Source organism: Oxyura jamaicensis, chromosome 1 (assembly GCF_011077185.1).
Source record: "Oxyura jamaicensis isolate SHBP4307 breed ruddy duck chromosome 1, BPBGC_Ojam_1.0, whole genome shotgun sequence".
NCBI classification, from domain to species: Eukaryota; Metazoa; Chordata; class Aves; order Anseriformes; family Anatidae; genus Oxyura; species Oxyura jamaicensis.
The window spans coordinates 160,280,515-160,297,914 of record NC_048893.1 but is presented as its reverse complement, the minus strand read 5'-3'; the positions used below and the strand labels follow the sequence as shown (position 1 = coordinate 160,297,914).

The 17,400-nt window shown below is 37.5% G+C and overlaps 1 protein-coding gene across 3 annotated transcripts in view; it reads left to right on the top strand.

Moving 5' to 3' along the window:
• Positions 1-12,306: 12,306 nt before the first annotated feature.
• Positions 12,307-17,400, top strand: part of SCEL (sciellin) — a 51,719-nt gene continuing 46,625 nt past the window's right edge. For all 3 annotated transcript variants that reach the window (XM_035320111.1, XM_035320103.1, XM_035320088.1), the window contains exons 1-3: positions 12,307-12,417; positions 13,071-13,105; positions 14,337-14,533. The gene's annotated coding sequence lies outside the window, so the exon portion shown is untranslated. The remainder of the gene's footprint in view (positions 12,418-13,070; positions 13,106-14,336; positions 14,534-17,400) is intronic.

Below are 17,400 nucleotides of genomic sequence, written 5' to 3'. Positions count from 1 at the left end.
AAAAGTTCTTCCATATGGAAAATATGATATATTGATAATATTTGGCAAATGCTGATGTTTTTAATAGATTTTCCCATATGTATACATGTAGAGATATGAGCAAGGTGTTATTTGTAGATGAGAGGAAAGCTCGCCCAGACTTTAAGAAAATCAGGACATTCTCTGAAAGAACATAGATTGTTCATTCTAAATATTGGCATGTCCTTTAGGTTGAAATCCTGTGGGAAATTTCTCTTGTAAAAATCTATAGCTGCTAGGGCAGGGAAAATACTTTGTACTCTGGAGGAAGAATATGACTAGAAACAACATGTCGGAATTTACAGAGAAGTTAAAGTACTAATTTTGAGGTGTGAACTGTCCTTTTGTTTCAATAGTTGCTAAATTAAGGTACTAGCTTTAAAAGATGGTTTCATGACTGGTGTAAACCTCCTAATAGTACCTTGACAAATGGGTGGTGTTGCCCTACCCAGTATCTTTTTTTTTTTTTTTTCTTTTTTCTTTCTCTGTCTCTCTTTAATTTATTATTATTATTATTATTATTATTATTATTATTTTTCTGTAGGCTTTGCTTCAGTTATTTTGGTCATGAAACCTGCAATGAATCGGATCAGTTTACTGATCTGACTGAGTTGGTGTAAGAGACTATTGCATGAACATGGCCAAGGGCAGGACAAGGAAGGCAGAACTGCTCCTTCTGGTGGGAATGTGGTATTAGATCAGTTTAAACTGATAATGAAACCGCGCCCTTGCTGCTAACCACAAAAGCTATTGTCAGCACCCATTTACTGGATCACTGCACTGTACAGTTAGGTTAGTGACAGAGAAACTGATTCATGGCAATCTCTGGGGTGTTTCCTGAACAGATAGTCACTGCAGTTACACCTCTGAACATTTAGGAGGCTGAACTCACAAAATCCCTAGAAAAACTATATTAAGAGGCTATCACTGAACTTGGCCTTCTGCGCAAACCTCCGCAGGCTGTTTTTTTGTGGTATTGTCTTCAAATCTCTCAGCCCCCGTGTTTTCAGCTAAGCAACCATCCTTCCTCCTCCTGTGCATTTGCCTTTATTTGCTGCTTCTGCAGCATAATTCAGTTGCTACTCTGTCCTGACCACAGGCCGTGTGGAAAGAATTGCTAACATGCCACACATTTTTCATGACATAGTTCTCATGCAATATGAGAACTCATCCTTTCTCTTCATCTGATCACAGATTTTCTAGACTGTAAAATTTCTGTAGAAAGCATTTTTGTTTGTTTGTTTTATATAAACACCTCTATTCACCTTGCTTAAAAACGGTATGAGTTATATATCTTCTATATATACAAGACTCCGGTTCTCAAGCCCTTTCATAAGCACAGATCTGTATGATTTACATTGTCAGTATATGAGATCAGACAGATCTTGACCTTCCTTTTCTGCTTGCTTCCATTTTCTCTGACATTGCCCTCCTTCCTATTTATTTAAACTCCTCTTCAGCTACTTTGCTACTTTCAAATTTCTGTTTCCATTTACTCTCCTTCTTCCAAACAGTGGCACTGGTAAGTCATGTCCCCACTGTGCTCTTTTCATGAATTAAGTTTTGGTCTGACGAACAGTGATCTTTGTGTGTGTCATGGTGCTTACCTAGTACCTTTGGAAGGGCAAATTTAAAACATGTTTTCTCAAATAACTAGGTACTGGAACTTTTGGTGCTAAATGTTTGAAAATATAGAACAAGATAGCACTATAAGTAATATAATATAATGTAATGGAAAACTTCCAAATTTTAACATATTTATCAACTGAGGTACAAACAAACAAACAAACAAACAAAATACGGTCTCTAGAAAGTGGGGTTAAGTGCTTCCAAACAAAAATTTCAGTGTTATTTGCAATAATGGCACGCTGAAATTTGTATATACATTGTGCTCTGCTAATTTTGCTCTCCTGTAGTATGCAAACAATTGGAACTGATATTCCAGTCATCCCTTGTGAAAGCAAGAAAGATTGTTCTTATTTTAAATTAAAATCATCTTTAGTTCCAGTAGAGATCTTTACCCAGAATGAGAAAATGACCTTTAATTCTCCAAGGCTCAAAGCCAATACTATGTGTAAGAAAGAGTCAAAATAATGTCCACTCTCCATGCAAAACATCTGGGAAACAAGAGAATCCAAGTTCAACAACATGATTTTTGAGAAGGTACCTGGGAACTTGAAAACCATGCTTCATATTGGGGTATTTCAGACACTAGAGTGGTGGCCCCAGCAACACTAGCAAACAACTTCTTTACTGCTCTGAGTAGAGAAATAATTTGATCCAAGTGTTGTGTGTCCTCACCACAACTATTTTTACAGAAAACCACAAGATTTTACTGGCTGAGCTCGATGGCATATGAATTCTGCTCTCCAAGGAGCATGAAGACCAGCAGTTTTGGCAGTTTCTTTTCCTTACTGATGACAAAAAATGAAAAAAGACAGAGAGAGACCAGTGTGACACATACTGCGACACTGGATTTTGTGGTATCACTTAAACAGAGAGGCAGGGTGCAGCTCAACTGTTTTTAACCACAGAAACAGAAAATGTTATTTGGCAGGAAGGAGGAAGTACACCAAATCTACTATGTCTCAAACCTGACTGTGTCTCTTTAAAATGTTCTTAAACCTGTTTAACACACCCCTACTTTTCACCACTCCCTGGGAACATGTGCCTCATATAGCAACTTGTAAATCAAGAAAAACCAAACCCAGCAATTTATTCTCTAGTATGTGGTGGCTATTCTCACACACCCATGCTGGCTGTATAATTAAGCTACAGCATAACTCACTGACATGGAGCTTTCTGCTGCAACTTAACATGGTAAAACCACTACGGGTTTAAAAGTTTCAGATATTCTAGAGCAGAATTGTAAGTTTCAAAATAAAAATTGAGAAAAGATAAAGAATTCAAATACTGAGGTTTAGGCACAATACTATGGAGGTTCTGCTCAGAGCTACATAGATGTCAAATCTCATTTGCACTGGTTTATCTGCAGCTCAGGACTCTGAACAGAATGAAAAAAGTTAACTACAAGACAGCTAAAAATTAAACTTTTACTTTTAGTATAGCTAGAGGGTTTGAATCCAGAAAGATCTGACATATTCCTTCTAGAAATAAGACTGTTCCCTTTGCACCCATGAATGAAAGGGAAGGAATTGCCTAAAAAAAATAAGACTTTTTTTTTTTTTTTTTTTTTTTTTTTTTTCCCTAATCTTGCATATTCTCTGTGGGTTAGACTCCAACATACCCAGTTTACAGTTTCCCTGCTATGCTTTTTCTGTAAGTGGCCACAGTGTTGCTGGGAAGCTGTTTTCTACAATGCATCACAGAACATGCAGTTTGCTTGAACATTAGACAAATTTTGATTTAGTATAGGTGCTGTTATTTTCGAGGGTGCAGAATGAGATTTGTAACTACAATTTTGGCCAGAGACAGAGAAAAAAAAATCTGCATGCCTGTTTCCTTTTGTTTGAAATTTGACAAGAATCATGGCTTTCTGCAAGAGCAAAATTTAATTTGAAATCCTGCCATTGCATGGGGTTCATCTGACACGTCACTGTGTTTACAGTGTAGATATCTACATCTGATTTGTCATCTTAGGCTCCTTTTCAAGACAGCGGAAAGAAATAGCAAATTCTGGAGCCTGATGCTCTGACCTACTTTAGTCATTTACATTAGAGTGAAATGAATTTCATTAGTGGAGTCTTGGGTGACAAATGTAGGAGTCTGACTTTTGATGTTGCCTAGCTTTTTTGTTAAACAAGGCCTGCGATGGAATGTCTTGCCCAGCACTGAGGAACTGAGTGTGTTTGAACATAGCTGTCACCAGTTTAGATTCTCCTTTCATTGAGTAGACTTCAGATTATTTACTTAGGCATTAATTGTCATTTAGCTTTCTCAGGCTAATAGCCTGAAAAAAGATCCAGAGCAACCCACACTTGAAATTACTGGGTTCTTCAAGGTATGCTCCTATAGTACCATGGCAGGATCTGGAATGTCAGGAACTGATCTGGGACTCCATGATTACATCCAGATGATTATAATAATTCTGTCCAGACTCTTTTCCTTCTAATAACACCCAAATTATTTTGGAAACATCCTGTTTTAAAGTCCAGCCTTTTTTCCCTTGCACCTAACAACAACAACAACAAACAAATGTAAAACAACAGCAACAACAATAAATGAAAAAATCTTCAGCCCAACCCTTCATGTACTGAACATTAAAACTCACTTGAAAGACTGTTTCTGTCCACATTCTTTCCAAACTACTTACAGTTTTTAAAGCAACTATTCAAAAAAAAAAAATATAATAATAAATTACTCAGAATAAGAGGGAAGGAGAAGTTTGTATTTCAAATATATTCTAACAGTCTATTGGCAAGTTTCAAGATATATAAGACATATATTTTATAAAGGCAAGAAGAGAACTCAATCATTTATTCAACTTCTCAGTCCACTATGATTGATATGTGTTGGTTTTGGAAAGTTATTTTCCTTTCTTTCACATAGTTCCTTTGTGATTGAAATCTGCACCTGAAATTTATTCCTCGGCATATGCTCAGAAATGCTATTAATCCTTCTACTTCTGTGGACAAGGGAGGACAACAAAACAGCTAAATTATTGTCCAGAGAAGATTGGAGGGGGACAAGGAGTGAAAATGCCACATCCATAATGCCATTTTCTATTTCACTCCTGCAGCTGACCTACATTTCAACACATATCACAAATCTGCCTTGTGATTTTATCTGTCCTTTGAATAGATGAGCAGTTTTATTTAACTGCAAAGGTAGTTTTAAGAAAAGGGTCTTAAACATGCACTAGCAAAATACCGTGCTCTCCATAATCACATATGTACATACTCTTCCCATTTGCCATGCAACTAGAAAATAAATCCAGTCTGAAGAAACTAAAATAAATTTGCTGAGTGATTCAGTTAAGTGGCTGAAAGGAAGCCCCTTCACTAAGGAGACTGGCTTATTTTAATACTGAAGCATAAACTTTCAAAAAAAAATCTGGTATCATTTTGATGTGGTTTAACCCGGCAGGCAGCTAAGCCCACACAGCCATTTGCTCACTCCCTGCCTCCCCCCAGTGGGATGGAGGAGGTAATAATAATAATAATAATTAAAACGGGTAAAAACTCATGGTAAGACAGTTTAATAGGGCAGAGAATAAAGGGATAACAACAACAACAACAACAATAATAATAAATACTATACAAAGCAAGTGATGCACAATGCAATTGCTCACCACCCACTGACTGATGTCCAGCCAGATCCACAACAGTGGCTGCCACCCCAACCAACTCCCTCCAGCTTTATAGCAGAGCATGGTGCCATGTAGTATGGGAAATCTCTTTGGCCAGTTTGGGCCAGCTGTTCTGGTTCTGTTCCCTCCCAGCTCCTGGTGCACCCCTAGCCTTCTCGCTGGCAGCGCAACGAGAAGCTGGAAAGTCCTTGACTCTGTGTAAGTACTGCTCTGCAACAACTAAATCATTTGTGTGCTATCAGCATTATTCTCATCTTAAATCTATCCCAGATAAAACCAAGACACAACTTAATCATATTGCTATTTGTTTACATCAGCGTAAAAGAATTAGGAACAATTTAATACAATTTTAGTTATGTACATTATAAAAATTTTGACCATTTTTAGGGGTAAACCATTAGAGTGGCAGTCTTTGGTCAGCCCAAAGGTCTACTTAGCCCAATATTCTGTCTCCAACAGTGGCCCAAAGCAGATGCTTAGGGAAGCATGGAAGAAGGAGGAAAGCATATGTACTGATTTCCCTAAGTGCCCTTATAGGCTCTATCAATTTGCACGTTTGAGTCTTAGCCAAATGTGGTTTCTGTTTACTTAGTAACAATCAATGGATTTGTCTTTGACAAGCTTATCTCCATTCTCATTCAACTCTTTTACATATGAGTACATACTAATGTATATATGTGTATATGTACATGTACACCCGGAGCAATGCAGATATACACAGATATACACAGATATATAGGGAATGGGGGAAAAGCTACCTTTCTGCCATTGTCACTTTTGACTTTGATGTGGATAGGGAATGGGATCATGCTCTGTTATGCTTGGAAGGCATACACAGTAGTTATGTGTGCTGGCAACACAAATGTGGAAACACCAAATGAAGATTTCATTAAATAGATAGAATATTGTTGCACCGATCCATCACTTTTTTGATTGATATAAAATTTCCATGTAGGCTTTTAAATGACAGGCAATTGTTAATTCCTGTATCACCTAATTCATTCCTAATAGTAAAAGATACAGTCATCATTACAACAACAGAAGCTTCTTAGCCCTCACAGATGAATCCTGCACCACACCAAGCTAAAGAGAGAAACCCAATCTATCAGATAAGTGTAATTTGAACCTCTTCACATAGATATCATTTTATGGAGTAGACACATCTCTGTATCTACTCTATTTAAAGAACAGCCTGTGGAGATGTCTTCAATGTATTTAAAGTGCCTATGGCCAATTAATTGCTTTAAGAAAATATTAGTTAGGTAGCAGGAAGGCAGGTTCCTCTCTTCAATTTCTCCTCTAGCGTCTTTTAACAAGATGTCTTCCCTGAGGTTGCTAACATGGCTTCTTTCCTAGAGCTCTCAATGAGGATTTCTAGGTGATGGGGATATAGCAAAGTCTTGCTTGTTATTTAATGAAAAAGCACAGCTAATCATAATTCTCACAGTCCTACTACTATTGGAGCCACTCCCATTTGTGTTCTTTTTGTTAATGATAACACATTGACAAAGAAGCTATTTATCAATTTATCAATAACATGAGCTACAAAACTGGTTACAGCCATTAAGCTGGTGCCGTGCAAATGTCACTTGACTTAGCCAGATTTTTAGCACAATATTCTTTAGACAACTGATTTTATCAGTTATTTTTGTTGTTGTTGTTGTTGTTGTTTTGTTTGTTTGTTTGTTTGTTTTTGGTTTTTGGTTTTTTTTTTTAGCTAAGATAGTAATGGTAGGGGTGCAAGTTTAAGATACACAGGATTAGCATACTATGGATGATACTTTCAGGGATTTTTGCAAGATATTCCACTCATTTGCAGAGTAGGGAGGTATTCAAATTATGCAAAAAGCAGGCCTATTAACAATGAAGATTATATATCTGCCATGAAATGTGCTGGCACCTGCTATGATTAGCATCTTTTCTCTATGAAGCAATTTTAGAAAGGGAAACAGAAGAAACTGCTGAGCCATTTTCTGTGGCAACTAAAAGCAGTGAAATGGTTTAGACACTTTGCATACTATTTATATCATTTATATTTTTTTCCTTCTTTAGCTTATGAACTCTGCCACACCTTTTGGGAGAACAATGGGCTGCCAAATACATCTGCAATGTCACTACTGATTTCCTAGCATTTAAAAAATGCATATGAAAAAGCTCTGATAGTGCTCTTTCCTGTACTCAGGAAGGTGTGGTTAAACAACCATAGTGCATACCTTACACATACCAGCCAAAAGGTCTTCCCCAGGAATGGCAATCTGCAGTAGCAGTAGTAAATGCAAGCTGGGCTGGCAAATAAGTAAATAAATACATTTTAAAAATCCATAAAACACACCCTTATCCCTGGTGCATGTGTATCAGCCTAAGACTTACTGAAATATTTTTCTCAATTTAACAGAAACATGCTTGGCTTCACCAAGGGCAAATTGTGCCTGACAAATCTGGTAGTCTTATATGATGGAGTGACTGCACCCATTAACAGGGGAAGGCTGACTGATGTCATCTACTTGGACTTCTGTAAGGCCTCTGACATAGTCACAGAATGGCTGAGGTTGGAAGGGACCTCTGAAGATCATCTAGTCCCACATGACATCCTGATCTCCAAATTGGAGTGATATGGATTTGAAAAGTGGACTCACTTTCACTGGATAAGGAATTGGCTTGAAGGCCACACCCAGAGAGTGGTGGTCAATAGCTATGACCAGGTGAAGGCCAGTGATGAGCAGTGTCCCTCAGGGGTCTGTCCTAGGACTGGTATTGTTTAATACCTTCATGAATGACATAGACAGTGGGATCGAATGCACCCTTAGCAAGTTTGCACCAAGCTGAGTGGTGCAGTAGATACAACAGAAGGAAGGGATGCCATCCAAAGGGACCTGGACAAGCTTGAGAAGTGGGCCCATGTGAACCTAATGAGATTCAACAAGGCCAAGTGCAAGGGGCTGCGCCTGGGCCTGGGCAATCCCAGATATGAGTAGAGGCTGGGAGAAGAACTCATTTGGAGCAGCCATGCAGAGAAGGACTTAGGGATTCTGGTGGATGAAAAGCTTGACAGGAGCCAGGAATGTGTGCCTGCAGCTCAGAAGGCCTACTGCATCCTGGGCTGCATCAACAGACAATTGGTCAGCAGGTCGAGAGAGGGGATAGTCCCCCTCTGACCTGCCCTTGTGAGGCCCCACCTGCAGTGGGGGAAGGATGTTGAGCTGTTGGAGCAGATCCAGAGAAGGGCCACAAAGATGTTCAAAGGGCTGGAGCACCTCTCCTGTGAAGAAAAGCTGAGAGACCTGGGGCTGTTCAACCTGAAGAAGTGAAGGGGCCAGGGTGACCTCACTGCACCTTTTCAATACTTAGAGGGGGCTTGTAAAAAAAGATGGAGAGTAGTTTTGCTCAGGCAGATAATGATAGGACAAGGGGGAATGGTTTTTAACTAAAACAGGGGAGATTTAACTTAGATGTTAGGAGGAAATTCTTTATTCAGAGGGTTGTGAGGCACTGGAATAGGTTGCCCAAAGAAGCTGTAGATGCCCCATCCCTGGAGGTGTTCAAGACCAGGTCGTACCAGGCCCTGGGCAACCTGATCTGGTGGGTGGCATCCCTGCCTATGGCAGAGGGGGTAGAATGATTTTTAATGTCCCTTCCTGTGTCAATCATTCTATGATTCTGTGAACTTGGGCTTAATAGTCTAAATGATTTTTTCCAAATTGGAAGGTTGTTACTTTCTCTTTCTATCCTTTGATAGGTGTAGGCATGTTCTGAGATGAGTCTGGCAGGAAGATTAGGCAGAGAAATTCTGACCTCTGAACACCAGGGGAGGAAAAAGATTAAGAAGAAGTGCAGGCTCTTGGCAGTGCCAGTAGTTAGGCTTTGCAAGACTGCCCAGGAAATTGCTTATCTACCTTTACAACATACATCCTAGTCTGAGCTAGGATGCCCATGGACATTTCCCATCAAAACAGTAGTTTTTTGTTTGTTTGTTTGTTTTTGAGATGTCTTCCCATGTGCAGGAGAACCAGGATCTATAGGGGAAAAGAAATCTACAGGTGGTTACAGAAATACTGTGGGGATCTAATGATGGAATAGCCTACCTGTGGAAAACAAAACAAAACAAAACAAAACAAAACAAACAACACCAACAAAAAAAAAAAAAAACACACATATTTCTTATTCCTCTATCTCCTCTCTGTTGCAGCTGTGAATCTTACTGGGATTCATGCACTATTTCTAGCCTAGTTCTGAGTCACAAATATGTCTTGTAAGGGGGTACCCATTGGCAATATGTTCCCTCAGTAAACTATTGTCACTAGGGTTGAAATGTACCTCTGTACACAGAGGTAGCAAAAGTCCTAAGCATACCCTTATTTTATGAAGTAGGGCTGGAGTGGAAATGAGGGGAGGAGTCACCTTCAAGAGAAAAATGTCACCCCATGCATGAGCACCACTTCCTTACCTAAATAGCTTTATGTTTGCTGGGCTGGGTTCTGTCTTCCCTAAATCACCCTCTCCTTTTGACTTACTTGTTAAAACTGCTGCATACATATGTAGGTGATCCTAGACCAAGCCTTAGCAAGAAAAATATGTTGGTAGCACAGAAGTGCAACCCTCCTCCTAAATAAAGGTTATATTAACTATCTGTTTGTGCCTGCTAACCCAGGCTGGCAACCAGTCATCATCCACTGCTGACACCTGTGTATGTTATAATTTTGTCACCTTTTGACACAAGTTATGTTGAACATGATTCACTTGGGAAAAATTAGGTTAAATGAGTTGGGCTGTACTCGTTAACTAAGTAGGGGTAAACTTGAGCAATATCCCCCGTTTGTCAGTGCCATTATCTGTTAGTGTACTCCTTGACATAGTTTTGTCCTTGCCAGTGAGTTCCTTCTGAAACAAACAAACAAACAAACAAACAAACAAAAACATCTTAGGTACGGATATCTCTAGTAGAAGCCCTGTATTGTTTCTGATACGAGAGGGGTGAGGCTACAAAGTTATTTTTGGAAAGCAAGTTTAGCCCTATGGATTCAAACCATGCTGTATCACTTCCCCTTACGCCAGGGAATGGGCTTGGTATATTTAACTACATAGGATACATATAGCTATTTTATTTGGATCTTGAAACTAAAAAATTAGAACACCACTTGCTAGAATGTCTTTAAGTCTTTGGACACAACAATAACAATAATAGCACCTGATATCCTGGAAGACTTGTTTCCCAATCCTAAACAGAAGGTCCAAAGTATTAAAGGACTTTTCTTTTGTAGAATTGTGCTTATGAAAATAATGTATTCAGTAAAGTATTCCTTCCTTTTTGGGAGGAGTCACAGAGTGGTATTTGTCCAAAAAATTGCCTGATGAGTCATTGCTCATTCCTCTCTCTCTCTTGTGTACCTGAATAACAGCTTGACAGGGCTAGGCTGCAGTATGCTGTTTTCATATGATGACCACCCTATAAACCTCAGTAAGAATGTGGAGGTAGAACCATACTTTGTAGTATGTTTTGTACTTAAAAATGGAAACCCAACAAAAAATGTCAAGAAAACCCTGTAGAGAAAATACATCTTAGGAGCTGTCAAGAGACATAGACTTTATAGAAAAATATAAGCTAAAGCTAAGTACATAGAACACAACTATCCTGTTTGGAGAGAGGCAGGAATCAGGAAGGGCAATAACGTATTATCACTGTAGGGTGCTACATGGGCTTGACTTTAATAACACTGAATAAGCCATTCAAATCTGAATGATGGTCTTTCTGAATGAGTTATGTATACTTTTCTGCCAGTGCTACACAACTTTAAAAGTCAACACTCCCCATTGGAAACTAGCAATTTATTAGGAGGCATTTTAAGAATTCTTTGACTGACTAAAGAAGCTTGATTGACAAAGAAGAATTAAAAATAAACTTGTTAAGAAATGGCCTCCAAACTTTGCTAGCAGTCTGATCAGCAAGAGGTAGAGACCCCTGATTACTAATCACTAATGCGTCTATATTATTATTATTATTATTATTATTATTATTATTATTTAATGAGTTAATATAAGGAGGAATTCTAAGTCACTTCTTTCTTTCCTTCATAAGCCATGTCAGACCTTATACTCTGCTAATATGAATCATGCTATCAGAATAGCATGATTGGTGGTGTTACACCCCATTGTATCAGCTGAGAATTGTGGCTATTTGTGTATGTATCTACTTTTTAAAGAAGCTTCTCTTTTTTGTTTTGTTTTGTTTGTTTGTTTTTCCTTGAAAGAAACAGAGTATTTGCACAATTCACAGCAAGTATAGACAGAATGGCAACAGGTAGATATTAAATTAGTGACTGCTGTCACCAAAGCTATCTTATAGTTTGAACTCATAAAGAATTCCTTCAACTCTGATACATCAATAGGACAGCATGGCCCAATGCTGTGAACTACTGGATTAGGTAAATTGCATCCTTTAGTTGAAAGTCATTGGTGGACAATACAGACACATATATATTCACTTGTATTTTTTGCATTTTTGTGTCTTGACACTGAATATTGTGTGTCCAGAACTCTCCATCTGTGCTATATCTGGGGAATTTTATCATAGACAAGGAATGGAATGAGGGAGGTGTGATTCAGATTTACATAGTCTGATCAATTGTTTCACTCTATGTTTCTGTCCCTCGTTCACTTAAATAAGGGCTTAAACTAGGGACTGAAAACAAAACTTCTCTAATGCTGACTGCAGAACAGTTCACACAATATGTGGGTTATACTGAGATCTAGAGGCAAAATTTGAGTTCCTCTGAATTTCTGAAAGCTAAATTTCTTCACAGTATGGGAAGTTAGTTCACGGGAAATAGTTATGGGTTACTTTCACTGTACATTTATGCTCAAGCTGTTCATTTCCTGTTAAGTGTTACTGCATTATATATTCCTCATTCACCAGGTAAAATACTCATACAATTACCATAGAGAAAATCAGACAGAATGATTAGCAGTTAGTCATATTTGCTTTAATTTGAAGAATAATGTTTTTTGTTTTCTTTTCTTTTTCCATCTTTGAAGCATTAAATAATTACTATAGCTAATGTCAAAAATTTACCAACCAATGAATCCACTGACTGTTGCAGATCAGACAGTCTGGCCTGCTTTTTTCCTAAGCTAAGGTAAGTACCATTGATAGAAGTCCTTATATGTATGCATTTTCCTGGGGAGGTTCTATGCTGTCATGCCAGCAAGACTTTCTTAAAAGTAAGCCTCTGACTTGGGGTAGCAGAACTGGCTTGCTGTGTCCCATGTTTTTTTCTCTGGTTTCAAAGGTTATAAATGCAGGAAGGTATCTATTTAATTTCTCCAGACTCTTGGTTGCATCTCTTTTTGTGTTTCTTAACATTTTGGCCAAAGAAAGCAGTGATGTGAGAGAGCTTAAGTTTATCTCTGATTTGGAAGAAGAACATTTTTGGTTGAATTGAAAATACTGACAAAGTAATGTCATCCAGCATCTGGCCTCTGAAAGATGAACACTTCAAAAGAAAAACGTACTCTGACTCTCAACTGTTGTTGTTACAAATGAAAGCTATTTTTCCATTTCAACTGAAAACATTATTAGAATTTCTTTTTAACTTAATTCCCATTGTGTATTGCTTATGAAGAAGGACTTCTGTTTCATTTGGGAGGCAAGCATATTAGAAATGTAAGACTGCAATATGTGTGAACAGAGATGCATTCAAAACATTTTCATCTTGACTGTAAAAATTTAAAGATATAGTACAGCACACTTGAACACACCATGATTGCTGTAAATATTTTTCACTTTCAGAAACCTGGAGGCTGAGATGTACAAAGTTCAGAAAGGTATGCTTGCATTCATTAATTATGAAATTTGTGGTAGTTGGCTGTTTATACTTAGTGTTTTCTGGTCTGTGGCTTCATCAGCTGCATTTCGTCAGATATAACTAATGTTTAGACAGTAACTTCATGCTAACTACCAAGCCTGTGAAGACAGAACCATCAGCAAAAATAAGGACTAGTAACATGGTTAAAGAGGAGGGCCACGAGGATGTTCAGAGGGCTGGAGCACCTATCTTTTGAAGACAGGCTGAGGGAGTTGGGGTTGTTCAGCCCGGAGAAGAGAAGGCTCTGAGGAGACCTTAAGGTGGCCTTCCAGACATAAAGGGGGTCTACAGGAAAGCTGGGAAGGAACTCTTTATCAGGGAGTGTAGTGATAATGCAAGGGGGAATATCTTTTACCTGAAAGAGGGTAGGTTTAGATCAGATATAAGGAAGAAATTATTGACTTGGAGGGTGGTGAGGCACTGGCACAGGTTGCCTAGAGATGCTGTGGATGACCCATCCCTGGAGGTGTTCAGGGCCAGGGTGGATGGGGCTTTGAGCAACCTGGTCTTGGTGGGAGGTGTCCCTGTCCATGGCACGGGGTTGGAGTTAGATGATCTTTAAGGTCCCTTCCAACCCGAACCATTCTGTGATTCTATAATGAAGTGATTGTTTACTGCTACTATCTTTATTAATAGTAAGTCAGTTTTAGCCTATAGAGAAACAAACTGCATTTATTATAAAGAATAAACAAACAAAATAAAAAGCAAAGGCAGTCTCCTTTTTCATTTCATTACTGGCTGTGTTGAAGGAGAAAGTAAATATGCACAGATAAGAGACTTGGAACAAGATCTCATGTGGGAGGGTTTTTCCCCCACAGATGTTTTGCCTCTGCCCACATTCAAACAAAGCAAATACCTAATGTGTATCAGATTCCAGTGTACCTACCCCACACAGCACTCCAGCAGATTTTTCCTGTGTTGAAATGCATTTTTTCTTTGTGTTTGCCTGTGTAAATACCTGAAACCCTCTACATGAGATGCAGCCCTATAACACTGCAACATATATTTCTGTGGAAAATCCATATGAGAGTAGTATATTGTTTCAGATATCTATTGCTTGGTTTTCTGTTTCAAAGTGTACGCAAGTATTTTATTTTGTGAAGCCCAGCCCTTTTGCACTTGAAAAGTACAGCAAGCACAGAAGTATAACAAATTACCGGTACTTTTAATTGATCTGGTATTTCTACAAGGTGCCACCCTTTTCCACACCTCCTACCTCCTCCTTAAGTGACTCAGCCTCTGAAGGAGAAGTCTCTTGGCTTTTCAGACAGCTGGATGGAGAACAGTTCAGCTCTCTGTCTGCTTTGACTACACCTCAATTGCAGGTACCTCCAGGTTGACTTACCACACTGAACCATACTAGGACACAAACGTCTGCCATATCTAGGTAAGGTATTTATGTTTCTGCTTATCATATCTGATTTATCATGTAACAAAAGTCCTCCATTTTCAGATGTTCTGTGATTTCTGAGTGTCCAACTTAGGATCACACTTCAAGGGTTATGATTTTCAAGAAGTGCTGAGAATGTGCTACGAAAACCCAGCCCTTAAAGTGTTGTAGTTTAGGTCTTTAAATTTCCTAGACCTTTCTGAAGTATTCTCTTACCCATACAATCTTAATTAATTGCTTATTTACATTTTATTACTAATTGTATTGTATTTTAGTGTTATTTCTCTCATGACAAACTCACTGTTCAGACCACTTTTCATGAATTGCTGTTTTAATGTCATTTTTGCTCTTTGGCTTGGTTTATTGTTTCTTTATTCTTTCTTCAGAATTTTTATCTAAAATTAAATTTAGAAATATTTAAATCTCATTTACTTGAATTTGCCTTAGTTATATGATTTTTAAGAGAAAAATAGCAATAATTTGATTTTTAAGAATACACTGCTAGTGAAGTATTCAGAAATCATTTTCAATTTTGCAAAAGGTATGGTAGAAGTATCGTTTCTATTTTGATATTATGACTTATCCACACATTGAACTGAGCCCATGCATAAACAGGAACGGTTCTTCACTAAAAATATAGCAAAGTGAAAGGAAGTAGGTTAATTAAAAAAAAATAAAATAAATCTAAAATTATTACTCCCTTTCTACATTCCATTAAAAAAAAAAAAGGAAAAAAAATAAAACCACATTTAAAACTGATCATATAGTCCTAACTACAAAGCACATATAAATTTGAGTTATGACTTAGCAACTCATTTTCAGCATACATTAGGGACAGTTCCAAAGCTTAATTTCTTTCAAAACAGAATCTCCTCCACCCACGTCCTGAAAAACCAGTTTTGAGAGTTGTTTCTGCTACAAATAGATGAATGATTTCTGTTTTACATTCACGTGTTCTCTAGTCCAACCTTGCCTGTCCTAACCTTGCCTGGTTTATCTTTTATGTACATGCACATATTATTCCTGTTCTTTATGAGAGCTGTAATTGTTGTCAATTCTCTGACATAAAACTTATAGTAAGATATTCATTTAAACACAATATATTATTTTCAGAAGTTTAAAAATACATTATATTGCTATTTTTCTGATATGAAATTTGAAAAAAGAATCATTCTAGGAATGTGTTTTTCTTGTTCTTTAATGTCTATAAAATAAATCTAGTTATTTTTATATATGGTTTTCAGCAAAAGGACAAAAAGATGAATGTATTTCTGAATAAAGAGAGACAAGTGGCTTGCAATTTTGAAGAATATAAATTATATTCAAGTGTTTGTTTTTAAGCTCAGACTATGTAGTTGGTACTGCGCTGACTTAGCAACAGCATCATTCTTTCTATTTCCTGTCCTGACTTACAGTCTTGGACTCCGACAGTGGATGCTGGTGATAATTTTGGAGGAAGGAAAGTGTAGCATATGTACAGATCTGCATGTGATAGAGTGGACCTTTAAGGCTACTGAGGGGATCATATGCTTGACCAAAACAGCTAAGTTATCAGTGTGAAGGAGGATAGAGATCTGGCTGGCTCTAGCTATGATGAGGACTTGAAAAACAGTCTTTATGTGCAATGAGGAAGTGAACCCATGTTTATAAAAACAAATTATTATTTAAGTATAGGTAGGGTGATAGCATAGACACAACGTTCTGAGTGGATTATGATAGATCTTCATTTGAGGGGAGAAATGATGGGTGCAGAGAACAGCAAAATTGGTGTTGACTTCCAAACCAGCAAGATTGCATCTCACACATATGGTTATCTATTTAGAATTGTAATGATGTGTTTCCCCAGTACCTTATTTCTAAGTCTTGGAGATCCCTATCATTAATCAAGACAAAGTGATTTCAGTCAGTTGCTGCTTAGCTATGTCTTACTTTGTTCAAGAGAAATGATGGACAAAATAACAAATTTTGCTGACCTGACATAGATGTTAACTGAGGGCACAGAAATATAGTAGTATTTTAGGCAACTGTGATTAAGTAGGATCAAATGTTGTTTTCTTTAAAATGTCATATCCTTGACATTCATCTCATATAAATGGAAAATAAGATATGCATTACAGCATTAACTTAAACAGTTCTAAAGGAAAAAATAACAAAAAAAAAAAAAGAAACAAGAAGGTAAACCAAAGTAAACCTGCATTTTATTCGATCATCAATGAAGCTATTCTGGCCAAAATTTCTCCTAGGTTGCAGTGAAAGAATGAAAACCAGTTAAAACACAAAGGATGTGGAACATTTATTTCTTAACTACCTGTTAGATTTCTAATTGAATAATTCTGAAACTTTGAATTCTGATTACTCAGAAGACACCAATTTTTCAACTTACTTTAGAGAAAATTGGGCTTCAAGATGACATTTTAGTGAAAAGTTTTGAATTTGGGATAAAGAACAATGTATCTGTTCATATTCAAATGGCAGATATTTGATGTTTTTGAAAAGTTGGAGCTTTAAGGACACAGTACATGTAATCAGCAAACTGTGGCTCTGTAGAGCCATGTGTAAGAAACCTGTTTGTTCCATATGGCATTTTATGTGGAAATGCTAAACTCACAAGCTTCTCTACAATATAGATTGTTTTAACAATATAACACAAGAAGGCAGAATACAGGAAAATTCTGTTTGTTTGTTTGTTTTAGAATGCTTCTTAAATAATCTTCTGGAAGTTTAATATTTTAGACATTGAAGTTTGGCGATATTTTATATGAAAAGCTGCTGTAGAAAAACAAATTTATTGACTTTTCAGAGACGAAGGTGTAGCTCCCTCTACATTTCTAGGTTTCCTATGGTGAATTACTTGCACAGTGTGA